At 38.2% G+C, this 20,993-nt stretch overlaps 1 protein-coding gene across 2 annotated transcripts in view; it reads left to right on the forward strand.

Moving 5' to 3' along the window:
* The first annotated feature begins 252 nt into the window (after positions 1-252).
* Positions 253-20,993, forward strand: part of LOC131572754 (chemokine-like protein TAFA-2) — a 175,690-nt gene continuing 154,949 nt past the window's right edge. For both annotated transcript variants that reach the window (XR_009276045.1, XM_058826074.1), the window contains exon 1: positions 253-547. The gene's annotated coding sequence lies outside the window, so the exon portion shown is untranslated. The remainder of the gene's footprint in view (positions 548-20,993) is intronic.

Consider the following 20,993-nt stretch of genomic DNA (forward strand, 5'->3'; position numbering starts at 1 on the left):
TGTGTGTGGAAGGCACACCAATCAGAGATGCTCTAACGGAGGGACTGCTGCAGGACGCGCCGGCTTCTCCTCCTTCCTCTGCCAGCGGGGCTGAATCGGGACCACGCGCAGCTGGCGTAGCGGCCGGAGCCGTACTAGCCTGCAGGACTTTCCCATCTCCGCTTTTCCGATAGCTCAACCATACTTCGTCCTCTGTGTTTTTTCATTTTTAAATTTTTTTTTAATACTCTGAAATCGTGCACAAGAAACACTTCAAGTCTTCCCTCCATTCCCAATTACTTCACCCTTCCTCTAGCATCTCTTAGCCGGATTCCTGGTGTATTCCCAGAGAGGAGTGGGGAGAGAGCCGGGCCCCGCGGAGGCTGCTGCCCCAGCCCGGCCGAGCCTAGGGGAGCCGAGCGGAGTGCGGCACGGCGCCGCTCCATGCCCCCGAGCGCTGGCGGGGCGCGGGGCGTGTGCCGGCGATGCCCGGGCGGTAAGGCTGGAGCTGCCCCCGGACGGGAGGCGGCCGATCGCTAGGCGCTTCTAGCAAGAATCGGGACTGCAGGTAGGTGAGCGGAGCGCTCCAGGGTCGTGTGTCTGTCTGTGTGTCTGTCCGGGCGCTGGCGGGGCCGCCGGGAGATGCCTTTGGCGGCTGGCGGAGACCCCGCGGGCGGCGGGCGCAAGCGGCCGCGGCGGGGCCAGGTGTGCGGTGTGAGGAGCGGCTGCCGCCGGCTGCGCCCTCCCGTTGCCCTAAAGTTGGACGATGTGAAGAAGAGCTGCTTTGCCGTCCTTCTGCTGGGCACCTGGAGCAGCCGGCTACAGCCTTTCGCCGGGCGACCCTCAAGACTTTTGTTTTCCCTTATAATTTTCTTTGATTTTACTTAAAAGAATAGATCAACAGAGCCGAAAGGGATGCGGGGGGAGCAGGGGAACCCACCCGGTTTTCAACTTTTTATGAAAAGGTTGACTGCTAACTCACAGGACCTTCGGGCACTTGGGGGTTCCTCTGCCCAGACGCTTTATCGGCCGCCTTCAAGAGAGCGGCTGAAGGAGCGGGCATTATGCGTCCTCTGAAAACAAACAAACAAAAAAAGCTATAAAGGGAAGAATCATGGCTCCGTTTCATTTTATGTGTAGTGCTCTCCAAGTTGTGGGTATATAGTATAAAACATACCTTTTCTATCCACGTTGCTTACTTTGCATCTCGGTGAGTTTATTTGCCTACTAAATTTATGTTGCAGGTTCTGTATGCCACAGAGAGAGGGCTTTTCCCTTATTGCATCCCATTTATAGTTTAGCAAGGGAAAGTTTTAAAATAACCTGCTTTATTCCTGTGGAGCTGTAGGATTGGACACCAGGTTATCAGTGCAAAGAATAATGAGCAAGAGCTTGCATTGCCCTGTTAGGACTTGCCACACTTGGCTCTTCTGTATGTTTCATTCCTTCGGGAGCTAAAATCATTGCTTAAAGCATTTTAAATTATATGTGTAGTTACAGTTCTCTCTTTCTAGCTTTTGCCTGGAGCTTATCAGTATTTTTTTTCAAGTACCTCAGTTCTACCTCCCTCCCCCTAGTAGACACTGGCTCGGTATTTAAAGAACTGTGCTTTGACTCCTGCAGAACTGTCAATTTAAATAATAAACATACTCAACTCCTATCTCTGAAAACCCCATAAAGGATTCGGGGTCATAGGGTCTTTGCACCACAGTGGATACATATAAATTACTATTGACTAAATGATAATTGTTATCTGTTTTCTCTGTCTTACCAACTAATTTCAGACTTTAGCATTCAGCCTACTGTATGTTTAACGCTTTAAAGCTGCTTTAAGGGCTAATTTAAGTCAAATTGAGAAATTAAGATTCTTTCCTGTAGTGTTGGGTACACACTTGAAACAGTAGTTCAGTGGTACTAGGAGGATAGCTTTGCTGAAGTTGGGAAAGAGCATACTAAGGTATTTTTATCAGAGGTGGCAAAGGTTACAAGTTTCATTATACTTTTTCACAGTAATTGTGCTGTCATCTCATACTGATGACTAAATTGTTTTGTGAGTGTATAATTAACACTAGTAAAGTAATTCATATAAATTTCACTATCTATATTTTATTTCAGAGAGCTGATGCTGCTGAGACAGTATTGAAAACCATGTGGGTTTTGTTTCACATAGTCCCAATTTCCAGTAGTTAGTCTTACAAATGTAAACTACCTAAGTACCATAATTTCAGTGGAAAGCTTTGCTCAGTTGATACAACAAATCAGATTTACTGCTCACTGGTTCTGCATATTTTTTGATACACAGAAGGTCCTTCAAAAATGTGATATTAATTTTAGATACACTGATGGTAGTGGGTGACTGAGATAAAACCTTGATTCTGTCTTGCTGTTTTAATCAGGGAATGATGACTAAGCTGCCTATATCTATAATCATACTGGACACATAGGTTAACTTTTTTACCTCTCTTATGATCTGAGGGATCTCAGCTTTTTGTGTGGATGCCTGTAGAGCGCTTGATTATTCTGGTGGGGAATACATGAAAAACTTGTTCTGAATGAAAGTAAATAGATGTGTGTACAGATGGATATTGGAGATTGTTTTACTGGCAGCTTGCAAAGTGATGATTCATTGAGCCCTATCTAGATTTAAATAAAGCAAATAATACTTTACACTGAATTGTTGTGGCAGAGAAAAATGTAGCAGCCAAGAAGTTTCATAATTTCATCACAGATGATGACAGACTTGATAAAGGACATCTTTACAAATATAGGCAGTATGTTTTTGGTAAGCAAAATATTACCATGAAGTTTTTCAGATCTGAGTATCTTCACACCAAAATTTATTGCTGTCTGTGTTGCTACTTACCAACCAGTGTAAAGCCTAAATAATGTACTAGAAAGATGTTGCATTTATTATGTTGTGTGTTTTGCTTACTATAAATAAGTAATGCAACAGTGCTAACTACTTATCTCACTAAAGGAAATCACTGACTTGGAAGACAGAAAATCACAATACCTAATACTCATCTACACAGAAATGTGATCACCATCTTGAAAAATTATTCTGAACGATGCAACTATCAGTGAGCAAGCGGTTCTATGCCTGTGTTTTATCTTCTGCAGGATTTTATTAGAAATGCTTCATTAAGTCACATTATTCTGCAGCTGTTTGCTCACTGAAAATTAAAATAAAAATCAGGAAATTTATCCAGCAGAGCAGTAATATTTCCTTTGTTAAGTACTGAAAGTTCAAATAAAACAAAATCCTTTAGCATCAATGTGCCAGAAGCTCTGAGTACATCCTATTTTTGTGATGTATGGATGGCATTTACAGATGCAATTCATCAATGTATTTATTAGTCAAGTGTCATCAAACAAAGAAGATAAATGGCAGTAAACAAAGACTGCATGGTAATACAGAGGCTAAAGCAACAGAAGACCCTACAATCTAATTAATTATCTTCAGTTTCATATTTCCAGTCTGTATTTAAACATCTCATTTAAATGTCTTTCATCATTTTTCTATTGCATGTCCAAGTAATTCAGGTACCAACAGCTTTTTATTAGAAAATACATTTTTCATTTACCTTTTGAAATGCTGAATTTTGAAGGCATTGAGACAGAAGTTGTGTAAGGATGAGTGTAACAGAAAGGTCCTATGCCAGCAGATCTGAATACTGACCTGTCCCTGTTCATGATCATTTTTGTGTTGAGGTATATCCCCAACAGATGTAGACTTTCATTGCTCCCTTGGAGTAGTTGTAGCTCTGACATTTTAAACCAGCTGGAGTATTTGCTCCATTATTCTTAGATCACTGAATTTAAGAGTGTACTTAGAAGGATTTTGCTTTCTTTTTTTTTTTTTTAAAGCACGAGAAAACAATTACATACTATACTCAGTCAGCTTCATAGAGTCTAATGTAAGCACACACTTTCACATTTGAATTTTTTTTAAAAAACACGTGTTCACTCTTAGGGCTATTTCAACAGGAAATTTGGCTGAGTGATTTCGTTTTATAAACTGTTAATATTAACTTTGAAGCACTTTTCCTCATGACTAAGTTCACACATATTCACCAGACATAAGAATGAATGTGGAAACATCAACAGTAATGTTGTTCATTTTTCCTGGTGACAGCTGCAGAGCTATCTCCTTTTGCTCCTGGTAGAACTTGGGGAGATAGTGGGGTTTATGCTTTGTTTCTTTATATACCCAAGCCAGCCACTCTTGTATGCCATATGTAGTGAGTTATTTATCAAAAGAGATAACAAAATAATAATGGCCACCTAATGTACCTCTTCATACTACTAGTGCAGAACAGTCACCTTTTTAAGATAAATAATTCAAGGCATCTTCACATAGCTTCTTTCATGTTGTGAGTTTTGAAAACCACTTTGGAGATAGAAAGGAGAAGGCAAAGACCTTATGCTTTAGTTATGGTAGTTAGCATAACTACCTGGTCTGGCATGGCACTACATAGTTAGATAAAATGGGATGAAGTCACTGAAAAAAGCTTTCTTAGCTTTTTCTTCTGTCTGAATACATCAGTAGAGTGATTTGTAGAATTGCACTACAGCTGTAGCTGTTGCTTGAAGTAGCTCTGGAAAATGCTTTGTATGGATTTGATCCTTAGTCCTTAACTAAACACTTATAAGAGAAGCTCCTGTATGTTTTGTTGCATGGAAGAATTGCTTATATAATTGCATGTGTAAAAAGTTAGAAAATGTTTTTTTTTTCCTCTCATCTTTGAAGCTTATCAAACCTCCTGATCTACTATGTTCATAGCTTTCATTTTCTAATTGTCTCACCTCACATCTTGCTGATCTTGTAATAGGAAACTTGAACACAGGTCTCTTGGCACCAGGACAGCGTTGTATACAGCTGCCTCAGCTGTGAGCATCCCTTTAACCATGCCAAGGGGAAAGCCATGGTACAGGGTAGCTCTCAGATGAAAGCACACATAGCTTTTTTTGACTCCTGTGTTTGGTAATCTTCTATGCCTATATGAAAAAATGAAGCTGAAGCTGCAGAAGGTGCTTTACATTAGCAAACTTCACAAGTAAATAATAAACAATCACAGCTCAACAAACCTAGCTGGTTGTATAAATAGCAAACTATTAATAAATGAGTCAGGAAATATCAAAGACTTTTAAAATAGATTAATTTTTAGTCTTGGTTGTATGCTGGCCTTTTCTCTGTGGAATATTTCTTGCCTCCTCTGTTGCTATATTAAGGTCCAGTATTTGAAGATGAGGTACTGAACTAGATGGACCACTGTCTTGATCCAATAAAGCAATTTCTTTCTTGAAATGCAAGGAGGCAGTATTGCAGTACTGCATATTTATCTTACTTACAAGAACTAAATTGCAAGAACCAAACTGCAATTGCTTAGTGTACTGCTTTTGCTTTATTTTTCACTTTTAAAAGCAGGATATAAAACATTTCTAAAATAAATCTGTCAGTAACATGCAGTCTCACACCAGCTCTTTTAGAGACAGGAGCACAGACCTGACTAGTCTCTCACATTGGCAGTAATACTCTCATACTTGATTTCTTCTACTCCCTCACTGCATTTTCTGCATCACATATTGATAAGGCCGAGCTGTGGCCTCTGATCCATCTTGCCACATAGCAGTCAGTTATGGAGTGAGTGTTCTTCCTCATCTCTGTCTGACAGGTTGTGTCATGGATGGGGTAGAGGGTGTGGCTCAGTCCTTGGGTCACCCAGTGGATTTTCATGCTGAAAATGCTCATCATCTGAGGATCTTTATACAGGACCATTTTCCTGGTTACAGGTTGCTCCTTGCCTTGCCCTTCACCCTGTGAAACTGTGTATGAGAGAACCTCTAGCAAAGCCTTTGACATGTAGTCATGCACTCTTAGGACAGGTGCTGCCTTTGACCTCATGACTGTGCATTTGGGAGAGCGGTGAGCTGCATCTAAACTATGTACTCTAGATCCCCTTTTGGTTGAGACTTTCAGTGTTTGTTCCCATTTAAGATATCTGTTTGGCCTTTCAGATTCTAGGCTCAACCATAATTTGTCACTGGCTATTTTGTTATTGCATTTCATGACACTGCAAAGTTACACAGAATGGCTTGATGGCTCTGAAGAAAGGTAGTATCTTTCTGTGCTATTTGTATGTTGTAAAGTGTTTGAAATATGGATCTTTTTCAGTGAGGGATGAAAGTGGGTACCATCTGAAGCTTGTCTCGTGGTTTATCTAAGATGAATTTGTAGTCTTAGTTTGGTTTGAACTGTAGAAATGTCCAAGTCCTGAAAGTCATCACTGGGACGAATTAGGATGCGTGCTTGCTGTGTGCAGAGAGGCAAAACTTGAGGTCTGATCATGAGAGACATTTCAGCTGGTGTGGCTTCAATGGGATCAAATTATTTATGTGATTTAAGTCTTTTGTGAAGTGAGCCTGAATAAATATTGCTAAGTGCTTAGGGTGATCTCTGCGGAAGGCATGTAGGTGGGGTGCTGTTTTGACAACTATTTTTGTGTCTGTATTCTGGATACAAATTTAAGACTTGAGCTTGATTTCAGTGGTTTACCACTCCTACACCTTTTATGAAGCTTAAATCCCATTATATTCAGAAGAGAGACTATAAAACATCAGGTAAATTTCAGAAAGATTCTACAGGTAGATGGGTACTCTGTATTAAAGAGTTAGAGGCTACCATTACAATAGTGTAAGTTTTCAAATGTGGCATTGTTGTTATGGAACCAAAGTAAAATATCACTTTCTGACTAAGTATATCTGGTTCTGGTATTTGTGCAGGAAATTAGGTCATATTTAGAGCCTAATTGCAGAAAAAAGATCTGTTTTAGCATCATTTCAAGAGAAGAATGCCCTCTCTAGGTTATATCCTCTCTTCAGACTCTGCTACCTGTGCAAATTTAGTGTAAAAAAATTCAATCTATGCATTGCAAAAAATAAGCTATTATTAAACAAGATGGAAAGTTTTATCTTAAGATCCGGTAACAGCAGCAAATACAGAGAGATAAGTTCAATTCTATGGGCTTACTGGAATCAAGACACAAGAAATATTGTATTTATATGCTAACATAAAATGCCATAAATTTAGATATGGTATTATCAGCCAGTACACTGACATTTCTCATTATTATGATCCTTCTTTTTTCTTTTAAGTCTAGATTCACGAGGGATAAACCTTCTATTGGAATTAAGGTAATATTTAAAATGCATTACTGCCAAGGTGTCCAAACCTTCATAAGGAAGGCATTATGTTGGTATTTGTGCAATGGATGTTCAAATAAAGAAGTGGCCATGGATCCTGGTTGAACTTCTGATTTAGGAAATATTGGAGTTTTTTTCCCTAATGCAAATTCATTTTTCCTTTATGGCAATGGGATTTTATTATTCTGTTAGTAAACATTGTCATTATGATTGTTCTGGTTTAACCCAGTAGGCAGCTCAGCCCTCTCGGCCACTTGCTCACTCCCTCACAGTGAGATGGGGAAGAGAATAGGAACAGTAACAGTGAGAAAATTTGTGGGTTAGAACAGTTTAATAGGTAAAGCAAAAGCTGCACACACAAGCAAAGCAAAACAAGGAACTCATTCAGCACTTCACACTGGCAGACAGGGGTGCAGCCATCTCCAGAAAAGCGGGGCTCCATCATGTGCAGCGGTAACTTGTGAAATCTATGCCAATTCCTGCTTCTTCCCTGTAGCTTTATATGCTGAGCATGACCTCATATGATATGAAATATCTCTTTGGCTATTTGAGGTCAGCAGTCCTGCACCTCCAATCTTTTCACTGGTGGAGCAATGTGAGGAACAGAAAAAAGGCCCTGATTCTGTTTAAGCACTGTTCAGCAGTGTTACATCTCTGTTATCTGTTATCAACACTGTTTTAGTCACAAGTCTAAAACACACCAACTTAAAAGCTACTCTGAAGAATATTAACTCCGTTCCAGCTGAACCCTGTACAATCTCTATCACTTATTCTTTAAATTTGCATCACGCTTAGGTCCCATATTGTCCAATATCCTCTCAGTTAACCACCCCTTCTCACTTCTCACTTCTCACTCTCTAATATATGCAGGTATTATTCCTTTCATCTATGGCCCACCAGTGTATAATGTCCATAAAACGGCAATTGAGTTCATCTAGTTCTTGACTTTGATTCTGTTTGTTATGGTGATCACTCAGGAGAGGGGAGGTGGTTGTTGTGTGGAATTACTGGGCACAAAAGCCAGCTGAGGTTGGGTCACTGCTGCACTTGCACTGGTTGTTGGAGGGTTGTCCTCAACTGGTTTGGGTGGTTCCTTCTTTAACACACAAGTCAAATCATGGGTAGTCAAATCAAATGGCAATTAAATGTATATCTGTTACAATCTCCATGCCTGGCCCCTTTGGACCAGGCCATATGGTTTTACATTGCAGTGAACTTCTGTGCTTGCTGCTGCTCCAGCATGGGTCTGTCCATAGACCACAGCCTCTTCAGGGATATATCTGCTGCAGTGTGGACTAATCCATAGGTGTGGTCAGTCTGAGGTGTGCTTCGCTGCTTTGGTATGGCCTTATCCTGGGACCACAGCCCCTTCAGGGGTGTACCTGCTGTGTTGTGGCCTTATCCATGGCTGCTGTCTCTTCAGGGTTACAGATCTGAAATGCAATGAGCTACTATTAAGAAAGGTAACTCTATCCCAGATAAAACAGTACATTGTTAGAAGTATTTTTGGTGACTCCAGATTTTGTTTTACCATGTAGATCAGCTTGTGACCAAAGCCTAACAACATAAAAGAATGTAACTCTGGGTAACTTTATTCCCCTTCTCTCTTCTTGCATCAGATGTGATTTTGAGCCCACAGCTTGCAGTTCTTTGTACATTGCCTTGGAACTTTAGATGACTCTGTTTGTGCAGGCTGGTGTGGAATGCACCTGTGTGTGTACATGCGAAGACAGAGCTGCCTTCTCCCATTCTGATCATGTCTGCATCCCCCTGTGTAATTGTTGGGGTCACTGCTTGCGGAAAATGTAGTAGGAGAAAGTTTAAGCCTAAATCAGCTGTTCTGAGCTTCTTTCCCTCTGAGGCTGTGATATAATGTTTTAGGTTTGAGGATTTTTTGACAGCTTAATTATTATTAAGTATTTCAAATGGTCTTTGGACTTGTTTTGTTGCATTATATAAAAAATATACTTGACATAGAGTAAATACACACTTACTGTGTTTTTTCATTGGAAGAGAAATTTAAAAATGACTAATTATTCATCAAATGAACTCTTCATAAAACCCCTCTGTGAGGAAAATGTTGACCTAGCTATTGCTATAGCTGCTTGAATATTCCAAGTCTCTTTAATATGACACTTGTTCCCATTTCCACTTTAAAAATTGAACACCCAATAATGACACTCATATTCTCTCCTTCTTCATCATGCCTCGGCTGCTCATAACCTAACTTTTTCTCCTCTAGTTCTTCTTGCCCTTCCTTTTGTCTTCACTGTTCACCTCATCTGCATTGGTGTCATATGATCTTTCCGAATGTCAAGTAAAGGCAGACTGCAGTCAGCATTACCAAATTGCTTTCCTGCCAAAAAGTCTCTTTTCATGTGCATGACCCATCATCTCACAGTTAGCTGCAAGTCATTCTGATTCCCAAATTTACAATGTATTTTCTATTTAATGAGCTATTAGACATTATGCACCTTTTAACTTCATTTTTTCTGACTAACTGCATTCCTCCCGATAATTATAGCTTTAGAAAGAAACAATTAATTTGAAACCAATTCTGCAACAGAAGTGGCATTATTTAGATAGCATTCCTTCATCTCCATGCACTAGGGATTATCTCATTAGGATTCATTTATATTTGGAGACTCCTAAGAACCACTAAATCAGTCCAATAGCCACCAAGGTGTCATCAATAACATAGACAAGGCTACTGCATATGCTATTTTAATAGAACAAAAAGTGGAGGTAGATTCGTGGCTGGCTGAGTAGTTAGTTTTTGCATTGTCTAAATGAAAAAAAAAAAATTAGTTTATATACTTTCTTCACCCAGGAGAATACTTAGAGTAAACCTGAGTACAAACACAAATAATATTCCATATGTATTGCAAAGATATGGACATTTTTGAATTGGTATGTTATTCTCATATATTCTTTTGGTAATGATAATATTCTGTTTGTTATGATAATTTTTCAAATTAAGTGGTTGTCTAATAACAAGCTGGCAAAAATTGCAGCTGACTCAGTTACAACGAAGGAGTGAGTTCAACATTTGTGGCTCACGGGTTCCCTTATATCTGTGTATTTATTAAATTTAATAATATGTGCTAATGCTGGCTATATAATCTTGATTTTTGTCATTGTGATTAATTATATCTAGTTAATAGATACAAACCAAATGTATATGCAACCTGCCAAAGAATCACCTTGTGGTAAATTCTAATTCCATGAATTCCATTAAATGTAATATTTTTGTTTTTTGCTACCTCGAGTTCCACTTAGGCAAAATATGGAAACTATTAACAGAAGGAAAACTGCCATGGAAGTTAGTAGAAGTGTCCCAGCTGTTGTAAAACAGTCTCTGATAGACTCCTTTCATTGGTTGCATATCAGAGCTCATACCTCATTCTCACAGTTACTTTGTGGGAACAATATTGAAAATACTCCTGTGAGAAAATTTCCTTTCTCTGAATCCATAGATGTTAAATGCAGATTCAGAATGAATACAAGATACATATGATAGAAAAATATTCTGAGAAGTTTTGGTATTACATTGAATCCTTGTTGGCATTGTAACAGAAGGGTATATTGTGTATTCCCTTCTGTCTTGGATACTGTAAGATCACAATTTACCAGTGCCTTATGCACCTTTGCACCCCTGTGAGAAAATAGCTAAGTGTAAGGTGAGTAATTAGTCAAGCAGATGGCTTTACTTCTCCCCTTATTTCTCTGCAACTTTTTGGTTCAGCACTGCTTTAGTTCAGTTGCAATCTTCTCTGGTTTCTTATCATAGTAACATGACAGGCCTAGTTCTGTCAGCTGAAATAATAAAATATTTCTCACTAGTGAATGATTCAGGTGATTCAAAGCCAGATTTTTAAAGCAAACTATTTTTTAGTCTCCCAAACTTCCTACCCATTAAGCAAAGAGATAAAATAGTCTGCATATACCAAATCCTTCCAAAGCATTACTGTTTTACTGGAAAAAGTAAGTAGCTATGATTCCATGCTTTGTCCATGCTCAGCTATTCTATGAGCTGCACATTTCAGTCTCTGTGTCTTTTTTTGTGTCCTTAAATAACTGTTGGTAATTCATGGCCTCCTTCCTGGGGAGACAATTTGTAGCTGTCTGGTTCTTCTAATTTCTGTGTGTATTCTGGTCTTGCCCAGAAGATCTGTGTAACTTTCATCTAACACCTGAAAAGAACACTTTTCCATTTACTGACCAAGCCATTATGACTTTTAATTATTATCCCTCCATAGATATAATTATTCCTCTTTTTATTTACAGCTGGTATTTGCCTTTGCATGTAAAATATATTTATCTCTGTAAGTATAACAATCCTTAAAACATTATGTACTGACTGTATATGAATAGTTGTGTGACAGTCTACATTATCAACTGAGACCATGAGATAAACATACATAGTTTTTCTGTATATATGGAATATTCCTAGATCAGGAGTGGGCTGTGGGATTCAGACCCACAGTGATGATCATAATAGTGATGAAACTTTGGAATTATTTAAGGTACATCTATCTGTTTTTCCACTTTTGGGGTTCTTATTTGTTGAGTAATTAACATTTTTTAAATTGGGCTTTGCCAAAGAGTGAATCAGACCTACTGTAATGTTTTTAGGTATTGGACTACAAGTAGTGTTGGAGGTAGAGAGAAATGGATGGTGGAACTCTATAAAATGATAAGTTGGTTCCCACAATGTGATTGTTTCTGGCAGAGGGTATTGTTTGAAAATAATTTTTTTGCTGTAGTTTCTCCTTTCCCCTCATATCAGGACAATTCTTGAACTTAATTCATTGTCATGAAATAAGTGATTGGAGCCCACTGGAAAAGAAAATAGTATAGTGGACAAACAATTTCTCTGTTTTGTTTTTATCAACTGAGGTTCTCCAGTGGGTCTGATCTTAGTAAAGACTTTTAGTTTTTATCCATTAGATCTCTTTTGTGAAGAAGTTTCTCTGTTAAGGTACTTCAGTAATGGCCACAGTCAGAGAACAAGTGGGACTACAATCTAACAAAAGAAGGAACTGAGGATGTAAGAAAAGTACTTCTTTGTACTTTGATGAATGCTCTGTCATATTCTTTCTGGTTAGTGGCAGACAGTGTTTCACATAACACTGTTACAGGACAAATGCAAATTTGTCCAGGCACTGAGTAGTTGTTTTCACTTTGGAGGAAAGAAGCTGTACCTGGCCTCTGCCTTCTGTTCTATTTTTATTTTATTCTCTTTTCATATTTTTGGAAGACATTTCATTAGTGTTTCCCAGAAATGTCTCACCATGCATTGTAGAAAAGCATGTCTGCCTATGATTTTCTATGGAAGCCTGGTTTGTAAGGCCTTCTCATTTTTAACTATTGTAAATGCTTTCTAGCATTGAAGAAAACAAAACCATAATTGGGGAATAGGAGAATGTCCATTTTTCTTTTTTTTTAATTTAAACAATTTGTGACTTAGGCTTCTGCCCAAGAAATACTTCCTTTGAAAAATGAAACAAAATCTATTGTTCTACTACTATTTTTTTTTTGGTAGGGTTTTTTTTATTTTTTAAAAGAATTGTTATTGAATGAAATAATGTCTTTATTTAGTAGCAATATACTAACAATTAGGAACTTCTATGTACCAATAAATACATTCTTCTACAGAAATTCGATCTCTAAATTGAATGCCCCTCACTCCAATGAATGAATGCCAATTACATTAAGTAGTGGTGTAATAAAGGAACACAACGCCTTGGTTTTCTTTTTATCAGCATAATAAGTTATGGTAGTAATTTTCTGTGAGAGTTTTAATTTTACAGTATAATATGCAGTGAACTAGGTCTAATTTTTTTCCCCTTTCTTTGCCATTTGAGGGCACTTCCTCATACTTCAGAGTGCTTTCAGACATCTAGTCCTTTGTCTGTCTTTGAGCATAGCTAACATTTTGCCATTCCACTGACTTTCAGTACCAGGCTTCGTTGGTGAGTCTAACTGATTTGTGGTCAGGGTTGAATAAAACTGACAGAAACATTTAAAATTCAAAGTTGTTTTTGATATTAAGAATCAAATACAGCAAATATAGAATGGAATTTAAAATACAGTCTGTTCTTTCTATCTTACACTTCAGCTTGTATCTTCATTTGGTACCCCAAGTTTGTTTGACTTCTGCAGTTGCTCAAAGATCTGTGTAACACAGTAGCTTTTTTGGAAAAAGCTAAAGGACTTGAGCAAGACACACTGCAATCATTAAAACATTTTTAAAATAGCATCTTATCCTTTCATGGTTAGCTTAATGTGTTCAGTTTCCCTGCTATCCTACAATACTATAAAGCTTTCAGACTGAGTACTGCATACCTCCTATTTAATTTCAGTCTCATAGGTGATGAGGAGGTTTAAAACCTGCTCAGATGGCCTAGATCTGTCAGAGAAAAGAGAGTCAAGCCCTTCACATAACCATTGCAGATACTCTGAAATTCACTCTGTGAATCTCATATAATAAAAGCTCTTTGGGTGGCTGATTTTGACTGAAAAGGTGAAGGTGGAGTCAACTTTCAGCATTTTCAGCAGTAATAAAACCTGTGGCTGGAATTTACCTTTTCACTGATATTATCATATCCAGAAGCTGGATAACAGCTACAGTTGTGTTTTACCACCCCCATGTGTCACTTGATTGGCCTGAATATCTTTTTCCAGCAATTAAATTTTGTGTCTTGGAATGATACAGCTAGACGCAGCAGTCTCACAGGTGTCGTAGTATTATGTTTCCTTGCCTGTTCAAACATATGGTAGTAATTTTATTTTTTGAAGTTATTCTTTTTAATCTTGAAGTCTCTGATCAAAAATGTATTAAACCTCCTGGTATGTGGAGAAGAGTAATAATGGTGCATCATCAAATAAAATTCCTGAGCTGGTATACAGGACCTGAAAAGAACACCTTTGTGGACATCTCCTGCTCTTTTTCAAATGCCCCCAAAAGCAACAAGCTCTGCAAAAGTAAATACACCTTTCATTGTGATTTATTTTGTTGTCAGATAATAAACCTTTGCAAAGCTACATTTGAAATGACGGTATCTTATTTTAATGGTAAAAGAAACTCCTTCTTTAGAGACTTCAGTGTTCTGCAAAAAGTAAAACACTGTATGTCACCTTGTTGCTGCTTTGTGAAATTTAAAGAAGAGTCCAGTGCTACTTTGCTTTAGGTGTTGGAAATGTGGTCATAACCTACCAAGAAGCGCATTGAAGGCAGGATTCAGCTTGAGATTGATACCTAAAATAGGTGTCCAATTGCAATTGGAGGTAAGTGCATTAGCTTCATAGTAAAGTGAAATCTAGGGTAGGATTCAGGTGTATAACATAATTTAAAACTCTCTAAAACATCTTGTCTGGCCTCCAAGTGCTACTTCAGATAGTTTCAGAACCCCATCTGAATCAGATGCAAGGCAGTTTGCATCACATCTGCTGATCCCTTCTCCTTTCACCCAAGGCATTTCAGGTGGCTCTCGATGGTGATGTTTGGGCACTTGAATCCTGTTGCTTATCAATAGACCTAGAAAGTGATTCTGCTTGCTTTAAAGTGCCTATCTACTTTGGATCAACTAAATTGTTCTTCAAATCACAGCAAGTTGGTTAAGTTGAATAACTTGCCTTAAAAGGTAGCATTTTAACTATTTGTAGTGAGCATTTTAAATGTGGCAAAATATTTAAGAGATTTGGATGGACTTTAAAGAGATGTACCAGATCAATAACATGTCAAATATGTTTCCCTCTGTACTCATCACTGGTGAAGCTGCACCTTGAGGACTGTGCTAAGTTCTGGGCCCCTCACAACAAATATATTGGTGGGCAATGAAAGTGGTGAAGGTCTGGAGCAAAAGTTGTGTAAGGAGTAACTGAGGGAGCTGGAGCTGTTTAACCTGGAGATGAGGAGGTTCAGGAGAGACCTTATCAGTTTTTATAACTGCCTGAAAGGAGGTTGTACTTTGGTAGGGGTCAGCCTCTTACAGGCAGTTTGTGACAGGATGAGAGGACAGAGCCTCAAGCTGTGCCAGGGGAGGTTCAGGCTGGACATCAGGAAAAACTTGTTCATGGAAAGGCTGGTGAAGCATTTGAACAGGCTGCCCAGTAAAGTGGTGGAATCACCATCTCTGGAGGTGCTCAAGAAATGATTGGACATGACACTTACTGCTATGGTTGACTGGACAAGGTGGTGATCGGGCAAAGGCTGGACTTGGTCTTGAAGGTCTTTTCAGACCTATGACTTAGTTAACTGAACTGACTACTTATATTTCAGTGCCTAAATGTGGGTGCCATAATCCTGAATATACTGCTACCTATGTTATTGCTAGAAAGAACAGTAGCATCATATACAACAATAACAAAACTAATTAACATTGGAGGCAATTTCTGCTAAAATTTCTGTTTTCATTTATTTTTTGTCTGTTGTTTAATGATGTAGTCTAATACAAAATCCTGGTGTGTGAAAAAACCGTCTGCTACCCCTTGAAAGTCTCGGTATTAGACTGAAGTCTGAAATATCTCACAAGTTATGAGCCTGTTAATCAAACTCTTTAAGCTAGATTTAATGTTTCTGATAATTCTAAGATAAATCAGAGATTTTTAATAATAAAATAATAGCATATTATATGTTACACATATATACACAGAATAAAATATAATCTAGGTATTATAATATACATATATGTATTAATAAGAAAGAAATAATCAGCTTTTAAGGTAGGTCTGGAAAACCTGATTCCAGCTTTCCTTCTAGTTTATAAGAAGCATTACATGAACCAAATTTTATTTCTCAGTTAAGTTTTTGTTGCTGAGACCATCATCCAGAAGGATAGTTAATTTCAGAGCAAGCATTTATTGGACTGTGATTTAATGGGGAAATGAGAGAAAAAGTTTCCACAAGAATGAATAACCATATACTGAATGTGTGTAGAAATGTACTTAGAGAATTTCAGAGCAATAAACCAAATGCAAAGTCCTGAAAGAGGCATATTCTGCATTAAGTATTTTTGTGACAGTGACACTTAGCATGACCTTTCAGGACTGAGGCGCTGAACAATGATAAAACAAAACTTTTTTCCGTCCTTTACTTTGGTTCACTTGCAAGACTGATTCCTGCAAGAGAATCTTTCAGTCCTTAGTCCTCACTGCATCTGCCTGTCATTAAAGTCATAACAGCTCTAAGTCATAACTTGGTTGTAGCTGTGGCAGTGGTCCATGTGTCTTGGCCCATGAGAAGTGGGAAGTATATAATTTCTGTCATCCACTAGTGTTTTATCAAAATACTGAGAATGTTATAAGGATGGGGTTTTGATTTCCTAATGAGTAACTCAACTGTGATTCCTCTAGTTTTGGCTCTTTGTAGAATATAGGTCTACTGGAATCAGTCCCCAAACTCCCACTGTGCTCATTGGCACTGGATAGCATCCATCTATGGAACTGGGAAAAAATGGCCAACATAAAACAAAGCAACTGTCCTTCCTTTGCCTAATGGCAATAAGTAATGTAAGAAATACACCTGCTTTGCTACTTCTTAGATTCTTAAACTCTTTACTACAGAATTACAGAGAATTTTATACAGAAGAAGTACTTTTGCTTATCATTTTTGTGGTGAAGTGATTCTTAGTTTAGACAGCAACTTTTGAATTCACTTAGTAAATAGAATGCTTGGGCCCCATTTCTGATATGATTAGGCAATGTACCCTCTCCCTATATTGCCCTTTTTTTTGTTTTCCCCAGAATTACTCTTTTCTCAGTAGATGCAAAGTAATTTCTGACTGTATTTTTATTTGCTGAGGGTCTTCAAGGCTCTTATGAAGAACCTGCTTTGATTCCTCCCATAGCTGTATTTGTGAAGTATTTTTTTGCAGGACACTTCTATTAGCAGGACATCAATATCTGACTAATTAGAGATTAAATATCCAACCAGTATTTAGTAATACAGTTTTCTAACTTTCTAATTAATTGCAAAACAGGAGAAAATGTTAATTATGGTTGGAAAGATCCTAAATACCATTTTACCATTTTTACCATTTAATTGCAAGAAAATATGCAAATGACCAAATATATAACATTTAAAAAAAAAAAAAAAGGTTTCTCTTGCTGCTTGTAGTACAGACTTAAAATGTTTTATGGTAGGTAAATTTGTAACCTCCAGGAATTTGAGGATTAGAATTCTCTCAGTGAATAAATATTTTCTTTGTTACATACTCAGCTGTCCTCCTCTATAAATGTATCCTTCAGAAAAAAAAAAAAAAGTTTTTTTTAAATTTTCCTTTAGAATGCTTATACAAATTAAAAAATTATGGTACATTATCTGTGGTATCATATGACAACTGCAATTGCAAGCTTCAAAACCGATGACCTGTAATCTGTCTTAAAATGTTAGAGTGGATAGATATACATATATTGATGGATGCAGTTTAAAACCCTAGGGCCTGTCTATAATAGAAAGAATTAACATCAGCATTTTGTACAGCTGAACTGATGGTGAATGCTATTTAGGTAAGAATGAAGGAGGGATGAACTTTGTTCAGCCCTGGTTCAAAGCACCATTACATATTGGACCAGATTTTGACTGAGCCATGAGCCTGCATATGGATAGAATTCCCATGAGCTATGCAACAACAGCTTTAAAACAGGATATCTGATGGTTAGCCTATTTTTAGGCTATTGTGGCTTTTGTAGGACCTATATTAATCAGGATATTTATATATTTTGTTTGTAGTGAATATCTGCCAAGAGTCAGTAAGTTCTTTCTCCATAATAAGCAGATTGCATTATTAAGTTGGGGGCACTATTTACATTAAATTATAATCTTTACCATTATTAGCTTTGAGCAGGTTTTATTTTTATTGCCATATAGATCTATTTATAATCAGTCTCCATTCCTATGATAAAATAGAAGGGAGATAGCAGAACTTTACAAGTTCTTCTGAATACTTTGACCTTTCATTTCCTCACAAGTCTCCCCAAATGAATACATCAGCATCATATCCCAGAAGAAATTTTTCTGCTGTTACTTAATTCTACATACATTTTATTTCCTTTTCACAGCAGCACAGAAGAGAGCATAAAAAGAACTCGCTAAAATCTTGATTTTTGTTCTACTTTTAAACTCTAAATGTAGACCAGGAAGTCTGCTTTCTGGGGAGCTCACTTGTTTTTTGTGGTGTCCATCTGACCTGCTGGGCTACCTCAGCAGCAGCGCTTAGAGTCCATGGGAATAAAACTTCAACATGAGGACACAGCAGATTTCACCTTGGGTGATGCAGATGTCTTTCTCAGAGCCAATAAACCAAATCATCCCCAGTCAAAGCACTTTTTGGACAGCAGGTGCAGCATTTTCAGCTGATGCTTGTCCATGGTACTTTATGTTAGGGATCTGAAGTTCTTAGAGCTTCCATTGACCTCTGTTATAATTTGCAGTTCTGCAACTCCGTGTGGGAACTTCCTGTGAGGACAAATTAAGATCGCATGTGCAAATTGTGAGACAGCCTGCATAACTTACTGTCATTTGCACATGTAACAAGATTATGTGCATACAATTCAGCCCATATGCTGAAAAATCAACACTGTATTTTAATCAAGTTCCCTAGTTAAATCAAACTTAAACTACTTGCTAATCTATCTGCCCAGAAGAGTCTCAGATCTGTACGAAATTCTTCTCTACACTAAACAGGTCGAAGTTTTGAAAATTTTCTGGATGTGCAGCTTGCTTAAAAAGCTGTCATGAAATCCTGGAAAAAGGCGATGGACATTACTAAGGTTTGTAATCAAGTAATCTACTCAGAGAAGCTAATCGCCTTCTTCAAACAATCCTTTGCCTAAATAATATTTTTGTACGCCTTTACTGTAATGATACCTGCAGTGAGTTTTTTTTCCAAAGACTTGTTCAAACATTCCCAAGAGAGAGAAATTTGCTGTTTGCAAGTAGTGTGTCAAATTTCTTTTTTCCCATTTCATTCAATTGAAATTTTTGTCTTCTAGCCAAATGTGATTTAAAACATTTTTAGGTCTCGTCCACTAAACAAATTGTTGTAAGAGCTGCATGCTCATTGCACAGAGGATGGGTTGGCATTTCTGGTTCAGCTTATTTAGTTCAGTGGCTGTGGCTGTTACGCAGTCCAGGTAGGTGACGAGAAGGTCCTTTGCCATTGTGCATTAGTTAGAAAGCTTAGCAAGGCAGGGGATGCTGTTGTGTCAGCTACAAGGTTAGGATCACTGTGGACTTCTGATGCTTGAGAGAGCTGTTACAGCATTGAGATAAAAAGATGTGGCTCTTAAGTGCAGGGACTGAAATTCAATGCATTTTGAGTCGTGACATTCACTGTTTCAATCCCTGGTGAAACAACCTTGAAGCAGTATTCACCTTTGCTAATCCAAACAGAGTGTGAATCATCTTTCTTGGTCATAGGAGACAAGACTATCAGGATAGCTGCATGTTACCCTGAGGACCAAATCTGTGTTTTCTGCAGGTGTTTTTATTGCTCCATAAATGTATCTGAACTTGGGCTGCAAAGAGAAGAAAAATCAGCTGATCAAATGTCTTAGTTTAGGAATGGTACTCCCCAGTTTAGTGCTCACTGGGACACTCCAAACCACATGCTGCTCATTTGCTTCTCTCTCCTGCTCTGGTGGTGGGATGGAGAGAAGAACTGGAGGCACAAAAGGTGAAGATTACAGGTTGAGATAGGAACATTTACTGGAAACAGCAGTGAGATAAGAGAGCAAGCAGTGAAGGCAACAGTGTTCATGGAATGGGGGGAGGGGTGGGGGGTACAAGAAATTAACAAAGAAACCCCCTGAAATAAGCAATACCTGGCCACTCCCTTCGCCAGGCTGTGCCAGCCTTGAAGGTAGCATTTCCCTGCCCCTTCCTGCCGCTCCCTGCCAAAAATGACATGAGGTGTCATGAAGTATGTAGTTACCGCTGGGTCCTAGCCATTCCCCTATCCTGGCTATAGCAAAAATTTGCCCAGTCCTGGAAACGGGTCATTGAACTTCAGGATTTTTCTGTAGTTCAGGACTGATGGATTTTGATCCTTTGTATGGGTTGATTTTTTTAAAATTCTACAGAGGAATGCTTTTGTGACCTTGCTTGTAATCATGGAAAATACTGTATTTTGGCATCATAATTTGGGGAGCAGTTTTCAAAGTTGGATGGAAAGGTGGAAAAGGAGAACTTGCACAGCCATGCAGTTATCTATGGTGACGTAGACAATTTGTATTGACGTGTTTTAATTTTAAAGGAAGAAGTATCTTGTTTTATGGATCTTTTCTGTACTTGAATCTGTACCTTTTACACATTCTGTTTGATCTCATGACATTGCTGTATTATTGATGCCTCTGTATGTTGGAAATTTACTGTACTCTTTTGGGGACATATACTGTGTTTCTTAAAGCAGGTGCACTAGAGGATTATTGAGTGCCAGTGATGACTTATGCAAAGTGGAACCCCTCATCGTGTAGGCAGATGATTTACAAATCAGGCTTTGTATTTTTTTTGGGTCTGGACTAAAGGTACTGATTTTCAACCCTTCAGTTTGGAAGACTGAAATTTCTCCAGAAACAGAGAAGTTGGGTATGAAATTTGTTCTTTGACACGGTGCTAATTAAGGTTGAAGAAAAACATACTCCATGGGAGACAACATCTCCTGTTTGGAATCTGCTTGGGTGTAAACAGCTCTTGGAAAAAGGCTTTGAAGTCTTAGTAAACGCCTAACACTGATGAGTAGTCCAGCGCAGTGTGCAATTCCCGTGCTCTGCCTGAAGGCGAGTGCGTGCTTTCAGAATCTTTATGC

The sequence above is a fragment of the Poecile atricapillus genome, chromosome Z, assembly GCF_030490865.1.
Source record: "Poecile atricapillus isolate bPoeAtr1 chromosome Z, bPoeAtr1.hap1, whole genome shotgun sequence".
Classification (NCBI taxonomy): Eukaryota; Metazoa; Chordata; class Aves; order Passeriformes; family Paridae; genus Poecile; species Poecile atricapillus.